Here is a 6,460-nt window from a genome sequence, read left to right as displayed (position 1 = left end):
GTTCAGTTCTAGTTCAGTTCTAGTTCAGTTCTAGTTCAGTTCTAGTTCAGTTCTAGTTCAGTTCTAGTTCAGTTCTAGTTCAGTTCTAGTTCAGTTCTAGTTCAGTTCTAGTTCAGTTCTAGTTCAGTTCTAGTTCAGTTCTAGTTCAGTTCTAGTTCAGTTCTAGTTCAGTTCTAGTTCAGTTCTAGTTCAGTTCTAGTTCAGTTCTAGTTCAAGTTCAGTTCTAGTTCAATTCTAGTTCAGTTGTAGTTCAATTCTAGTTCAGTTCTAGTTGAGTTCTAGTTCAATTCTAGTTGAGTTCTAGTTAAGTTCTAGTTCAGTTCTAGTTCAGTTCTAGTTCAGTTCTAGTTCAGTTCTAGTTCAGTTCTAGTTCAGTTCTAGTTCAGTTCTAGTAGTTCAGTTCTAGTTCTAGTTCAGTTCTAGTTCAGTTCTAGTTCAGTTCTAGTAGTTCAGTTATAGTTCAGTTCTAGTTATAGTTCAGTTCTAGTTAGATTCAGTTCTAGTTATAGTTCAGTTCTAGTTCAGTTCTAGTTCAGTTCTAGTTCAGTTCTAGTTCAGTTCTAGTTCAGTTCTAGTTCAGTTCTAGTTCAGTTCTAGTTCAGTTCTAGTTCAGTTCTAGTTCAGTTCTAGTTCAGTTCTAGTTCTGTTCTAGTTCAGTTCTAGTTCTGTTGTAGTTCTGTTCTAGTTCTGTTGTAGTTCTGTTCTAGTTCTTTTCTAGTTCTGTTCTAGTACTGTTCTAGTTCTGTTCTAGTTATGTTCTAGTTCTGTTCTAGTTCAGTTCTAGTTCTGTTCTAGTTCTGTTCTAGTTCTGTTCTAGTTCTGTTCTAGTTCTGTTCTAGTTCTGTTCTAGTTCTGTTCTAGTTCTGTTCTAGTTCTGTTCTAGTTCTGTTCTAGTTCTGTTCCAGTTCTGTTCTAGTTCTGTTCTAGTTCTGTTCTAGTTCTCTTCTAGTTCTGTTTCAGTTCTGTTCTAGTTCTGTTCTAGTTCTGTTCTAGTTCTGTTCTAGTTCTGTTCTAGTTCAGTTCTAGTTTAGTTCTAGTTCAGTTCTAGTTCAGTTCTAGTTTAGTTCTAGTTCAGTTCAAGTTCAGTTCTAGTTCAGTTCTAGTTCAGTTCTAGTTCAGTTCTAGTTTAGTTCTAATTTAGTTCTAGTTCAGTTCTAGTTCAGTTCCAGTTCAGTTCTAGTTCAGTTCTAGTTCAGTTCTAGTTCAGTTCTAGTTCAGTTCTAGTTCAGTTCTAGTTCAGTTCTAGTTCAGTTCTAGTTCATATCTAGTTCAGTTCTAGTTCATATCTAGTTCAGTTCTAGTTCAATCAATCAATCAATCTATCTGTCTATCTATCTATCTATCTAGCTATCTATCTATCTACTATCTATCTATCTATCTATCTATCTATCTATCTATCTATCTATCTATCTATCTATCTATCTATCTATCTATCTATCTATCTATCTATCTATCTATCTATCTATCTATCTATCTATCTATCTATCTATCTATCTATCTATCTATCTATCTATCTATCTATCTAAAAATATTCCTTTATACAAGTTTTAACAGCTTTCAGAAGTTACACATTTTTTCACCCCTGTTTACACTAGAAATTTAACCTCTCATTCGAAACTATTTTTTCTTAATTTATTACATAAAGAAGACAAATCTACATAATATTTATTAATGAATTTATTTTTACAACTTTGTCTCATTTTAGTTCGCACTAAACTAACCACTTGGATCTTCCTGTGCTTGTAATTTTTGCGGTTTTCTTCACATTATGCCAACAAAAACGCTGACAGCGTTTAATTTTATTATTATCATCTAAGAACTAGAAAGAAAAAAATGCTTTATTATAACAGACATTATCAGCAAGACCAAACAGTCTTGTTAAATAAGTCTTCAATTCAATTGTTCTACACAAGATCTTTGAATTAAAACAACAAGTGTATTTGTTTTTGACTTGCTTTACGCTGCAACGCTTTTGTAAAAAGAAGAAAGAAAAAATATAAATTAAAAACTAAATAAATAAATCAAACATCATCATGCCATATTTTCCAATATCAGTAAAAGTAGTAATAAAATGAGTAGTAATACCTCATTGGACAATGCATCGGATCAGGATTATAGTGAATTTTAAATGAATATCTACTGCATACACATTCACCTCACAACGAGCCGGAAATACAATATGAAGGTAAGAGTTTTGTTTTTTAAAGGCGGGGACATTTTTGTTACATATTTCTATACTTTTAAAGGAGTTTTTTAACAAAACTGTTGTTTTAACTTAAAAACTGTTTTGATTTTTAAAATATTTCTTCCTTGTTTTTTGTTGTATTTACAGAGGGTGAATTGGAAGCTGAATGGTTAATTGCTGCCGGTTTTCCACAATTAACAAAACCATTTGAGCAGGTAAGTTTGCTATTTTAAAGGTAATATCAAGTATTATTGATTTTTATAAAGAAATTGCATAAAAAATAGTTCATATTTAGTAAAAAGTTTGAACAAGCCCCTGTTATATAAATAGTACTTTTTATGCGTAATGTTTATAAGTGTTTTATAAATGGCTTGATTTCATTATTAAGTTGTCACTTTAAATACAAGTCTTTGAGTGGTTTATTTTTGTCCATACTAAAAAGATTACTCATTTTTTGTATAATTTTACAAAATAAATTTGCCTTAAGTTTGCATAAAAGTACTTTTTTCATAAAGTTTCTCTCAAAAAAATCATGTTAAACGAAAGATCAGTATGTTATGATTAAGTTGAAAAAAGTACTTTTTAGAAAAGTGCTTCTGAATGAATACATTTTAACTAGTGCCTTTTGAAAAAAAGTACTTTTTTGAAAAGTACCTTTTGAAAAAGTACTTTTTGAAAAAAGTACTTTTCTAGAAATATCTTTTTAACATACTAGGAGTACGTTTAAATTGAAAAAGTAACTTTTCACAAAATTCTTTTATGCAATGTTATGTTAAAAAGTACTTTTTCGTTTGAATTAAGTCCCAGTTTTTATACAAATAAACCAAAAGGCTGCCATTTGTTGACATTTTGTTGGAATCTACAAACAGTTTTTAAATTGAATTTTAAAGGAACTTGACTCTCCTAACAACTCCAATTACTTCAAAGTATTTTAGTACTTTTTATGCGTAATGTTTATAAGTGTTTTATAAATGGTTTCATTATTAAGTTGGCATTTTAAATACAAGTCTTTGGGTGGTTTATTTTTGTCTATACTAAAAAGATTACTCATTTTTTGTATAATTTTACAAAATAAATTTGCCTTATGTTTGTATAAAAGTACTTTTTTCATAAAGTTTCTCTCAAAGAAATCATGTTAAACGAAAGATCAGTATATGTTATGATTAAGTTGAAAAAAAGTACTTTTTTTCAAAAGTGCCTCTCAATGAATACATTTTAACTAGTGCCTTTTGAAAAAAAGTACTTTTTTGAAAAGTACTTTTGAAAAAGTACTTTTTTAAAAAGTACTTTTCTAGAAATATCTTTTTAACATACTAGGAGTAAGTTTGAATTTAAAAAGTAACTTTTCATAAAAATCTTTTATGCAATGTGATGTTAAAAAGTACTTTTTTGTTTGAATTAAGTCCCAGTTTTTATACAAATAACCAAAAGGCTGTCATTTGTTGACATTTTGTTGGAATCTACAAACAGTTTTTAAATTAATTTTAAAGGAACTTGACTCTCCTAACAACTCCAATTACTTCAAAGTATTTTGTTATAGTTGTTGATTTTATCATTTGAACAAAACTCTTGTTTAAACATTATAAAAACATTTAGCTATTGATCCGTCAATTTACAAAAAAACAACAACAACTAGACTTGAAATTTGACGAATTAGACAATTCATGTTAAACGATCTCTCTCTACACAATACAAGTTCAAATCGATTTCATTGCACAATAATAATAATAATGATGATCATAATGAGAAGGAAACTAAAACAATATTGACAAGAAAGAAAGAAAACAACAACAACAATAACAATTTTAATAGAGTCGTGTACCGTTATTGACAGATATTTGGTGACAGTTTGTAAATTGGCATTTGATTAGCCATGAAAGTTTAATGACATAAAACGGGCAGTTTTTTTGAAAAAAAAATAAAAATTTAAAAGAAAATGTTTTAAACTGTTAATAAAATTGCCCAATAACTTAAGAAATATAAAAACAATTAAATATTTAATTATTATTATAATGGTGGGAGAGGAGTTTTTTTCCTAACATCTAAACAATATTTAATTTCAATTTTTTTAAGGGCTTGGAATTGCGAACTTCTGAATTGGAACCGATTTTGGCCTCGTTGTCTAAGCCTCATGCTGATGCCATTAAACAGAGAGTGCGTACTTTGAAATCAAACCGTTAGGGGACGCACTAAAAATCGCCAAAAACGTAAACCCGATATTAGAGATGTTTTTCGAGATTTTGATGTGAGTTTAAAGAAAATGATTTTAATTGTTTATGCCATAATATTAATTTGTTAATCATTTACTTTTTTAACTTTAGGAATCAAGCACTGGCACCAGATCACGTAGTGCACCCCTGATTCTTTGGATTCCATACCGGGTGATGAGGTGTGGGGCAATACCTCCATGTAGTAATAAATAAGTTTTTGTTTGTAAAAAGTTTACTGCGCTAAATCCGAATTTGCCGAAACACTTTTTTCTAAAGAATGAGCCGCGCTGAATCCGAATTTCTCATTACATTAGGATTTCGAGATATCTTGTATTTAGCTATGTTTGAAACGTTGTAATAGCGTGAAGACATCTTTATTTATACAACTTGTTATGTCATCTGAAAGTCCAACTTATTTACATTTTATAACTGCTTCAATCTTCGAGATATCTTAACCTTAACTTTGAAACCCTGATGAGATCATATCATACCCGAAAACGTACACCTAGACCGCTATCGGATATGTTGTGCGCTCCTCTCTTTCCTGGACATAATTCCTTATAATTTTCCCATCAGTATTCCTGAGAGATCTAATATCAGGAATAACATCGCTCCTAAGATATTTGCATCCTATTTCGATGAAAGCCCATAAATGACAGAGAAAGTATTACATCGTTTCACTGTCCTCTCCGCATCTTAACCTTAACTTTGAAAACCTGATGATATCATATCATATCCGAAAACATACACCTAGGCCGCTATCGGTAATGTTGTGCGCTCCTCTCTTTCCTGGACGTAATTCCTTATAATTTCCCTATCAGTTTCCTGAGAGATCTAATATCAGGAATAACGTCACTCCTAAGATATTTGCATCTTATTTCGCTGAAAACCCACCAATAACAGAAAAAGTATTCGTCTGAATCCGTTGGACCAATTGTCTTAAGTTGTGTCCGTAAACCTGTTCGCTAAGAATACGTGCCATCATACTTACTTTAGACTTATTCTTTGTGGTAAATCTTTACAGCTTGGTTCTACCCATAGGATTTTAGTGCTCCTACTTACCGGACGCATGCGATTCTCTCGCCCACATTTTTAATTCGGCTCTCTACAAGTCCAACGGTTTAAGGTTAAATTTATCGAATACCCTTCCCTTTATAAGTGCACTGTCAATTATCCCCAAGTTCCCCTGGTTCTCATTTGATGCAAATCTTACCTTTTGAAAGAGTATTCGGACTAAGTCCTATACGGTCTTAAATTTAACCTTATCATCTGATATCGCCCTACAATTGCCTAGAGAAAAAAGCATCCTTCTGATAAGCTGTTGCTGAATCGCCAATCTTTTGCCGATTAAGAATCGGGTTGTTTGAGCGGAGGTCCAATTGTCATCGGAACGAAGAAGACGTTAGTATATTTTGGTTGCCGATATTGTATTTCAGTTTCAAAATTGATCCGCAGGGATGTTAAGTCTATCACTTTAGAGCCATCTGTGTGGCAATAAATTCCAGCAGGGGTTGGCTATATGTTCCGCTTAACCTCTTATCTGGTATCAATGACTCATAGTTGCCGACTTTTATAAATCTGGTATGCGGATGGACAGGTTCGACGCTTAAGCATAGCCTTGCAGTATTTCCAGTATTCTTTGACGACGTAACCCATTACCGGCTTTGGTCAATTCCTTATAAGATCGGCTGTGATTGCAGATTCGTTTAGATCCAAGGAATGTCCATCAGTATTTCTAAAGCCTTCATCAACGTAATGCTCTTACCCCCAAGTAATATGTACATATGTATGTCCATAGCAGTCCACCAGATTATAGAAGCATTAGTTAGAATAATAGCAGACTGGTCTAAGTTCTATATCGGTTGAGAAGGACTATAAATAGTGATTATCCAGAGTAATGGCTATAAAATCCCGCCCAGTTGTAAACAAGCCCTAATAGGTATATCGTACAAATCGCAGCTTATCCATTTATTTTTCTTAGTATATGGTTGATCCAGTCAAGAATCCCCCGATCACTCTATATGAATAATATTGTTGGTTTATATGAGATTTTTGAAAACTCTTC

General features: G+C 31.8%; 1 long non-coding RNA gene across 1 annotated transcript; it reads left to right on the top strand.

The window, feature by feature from the left end:
• The first annotated feature begins 2,054 nt into the window (after positions 1–2,054).
• LOC119614073 lies at positions 2,055–4,353 on the top strand. The gene is made up of 3 exons (XR_005232295.1): positions 2,055–2,185; positions 2,333–2,400; positions 4,259–4,353. It is a non-coding gene; the product is annotated as an uncharacterized LOC119614073 (long non-coding RNA).
• Positions 4,354–6,460: the final 2,107 nt, after the last annotated feature.

This window comes from Lucilia sericata, unplaced genomic scaffold, assembly GCF_015586225.1.
Source record: "Lucilia sericata isolate MDLA Ls3-8-SP2 unplaced genomic scaffold, ASM1558622v1 Contig002554F_arrow, whole genome shotgun sequence".
In the NCBI taxonomy this organism is placed as follows: Eukaryota; Metazoa; Arthropoda; class Insecta; order Diptera; family Calliphoridae; genus Lucilia; species Lucilia sericata.
The sequence above is the reverse complement of the archived record's forward strand: the minus strand, read 5'-3'. Positions and strand labels throughout refer to the sequence as shown.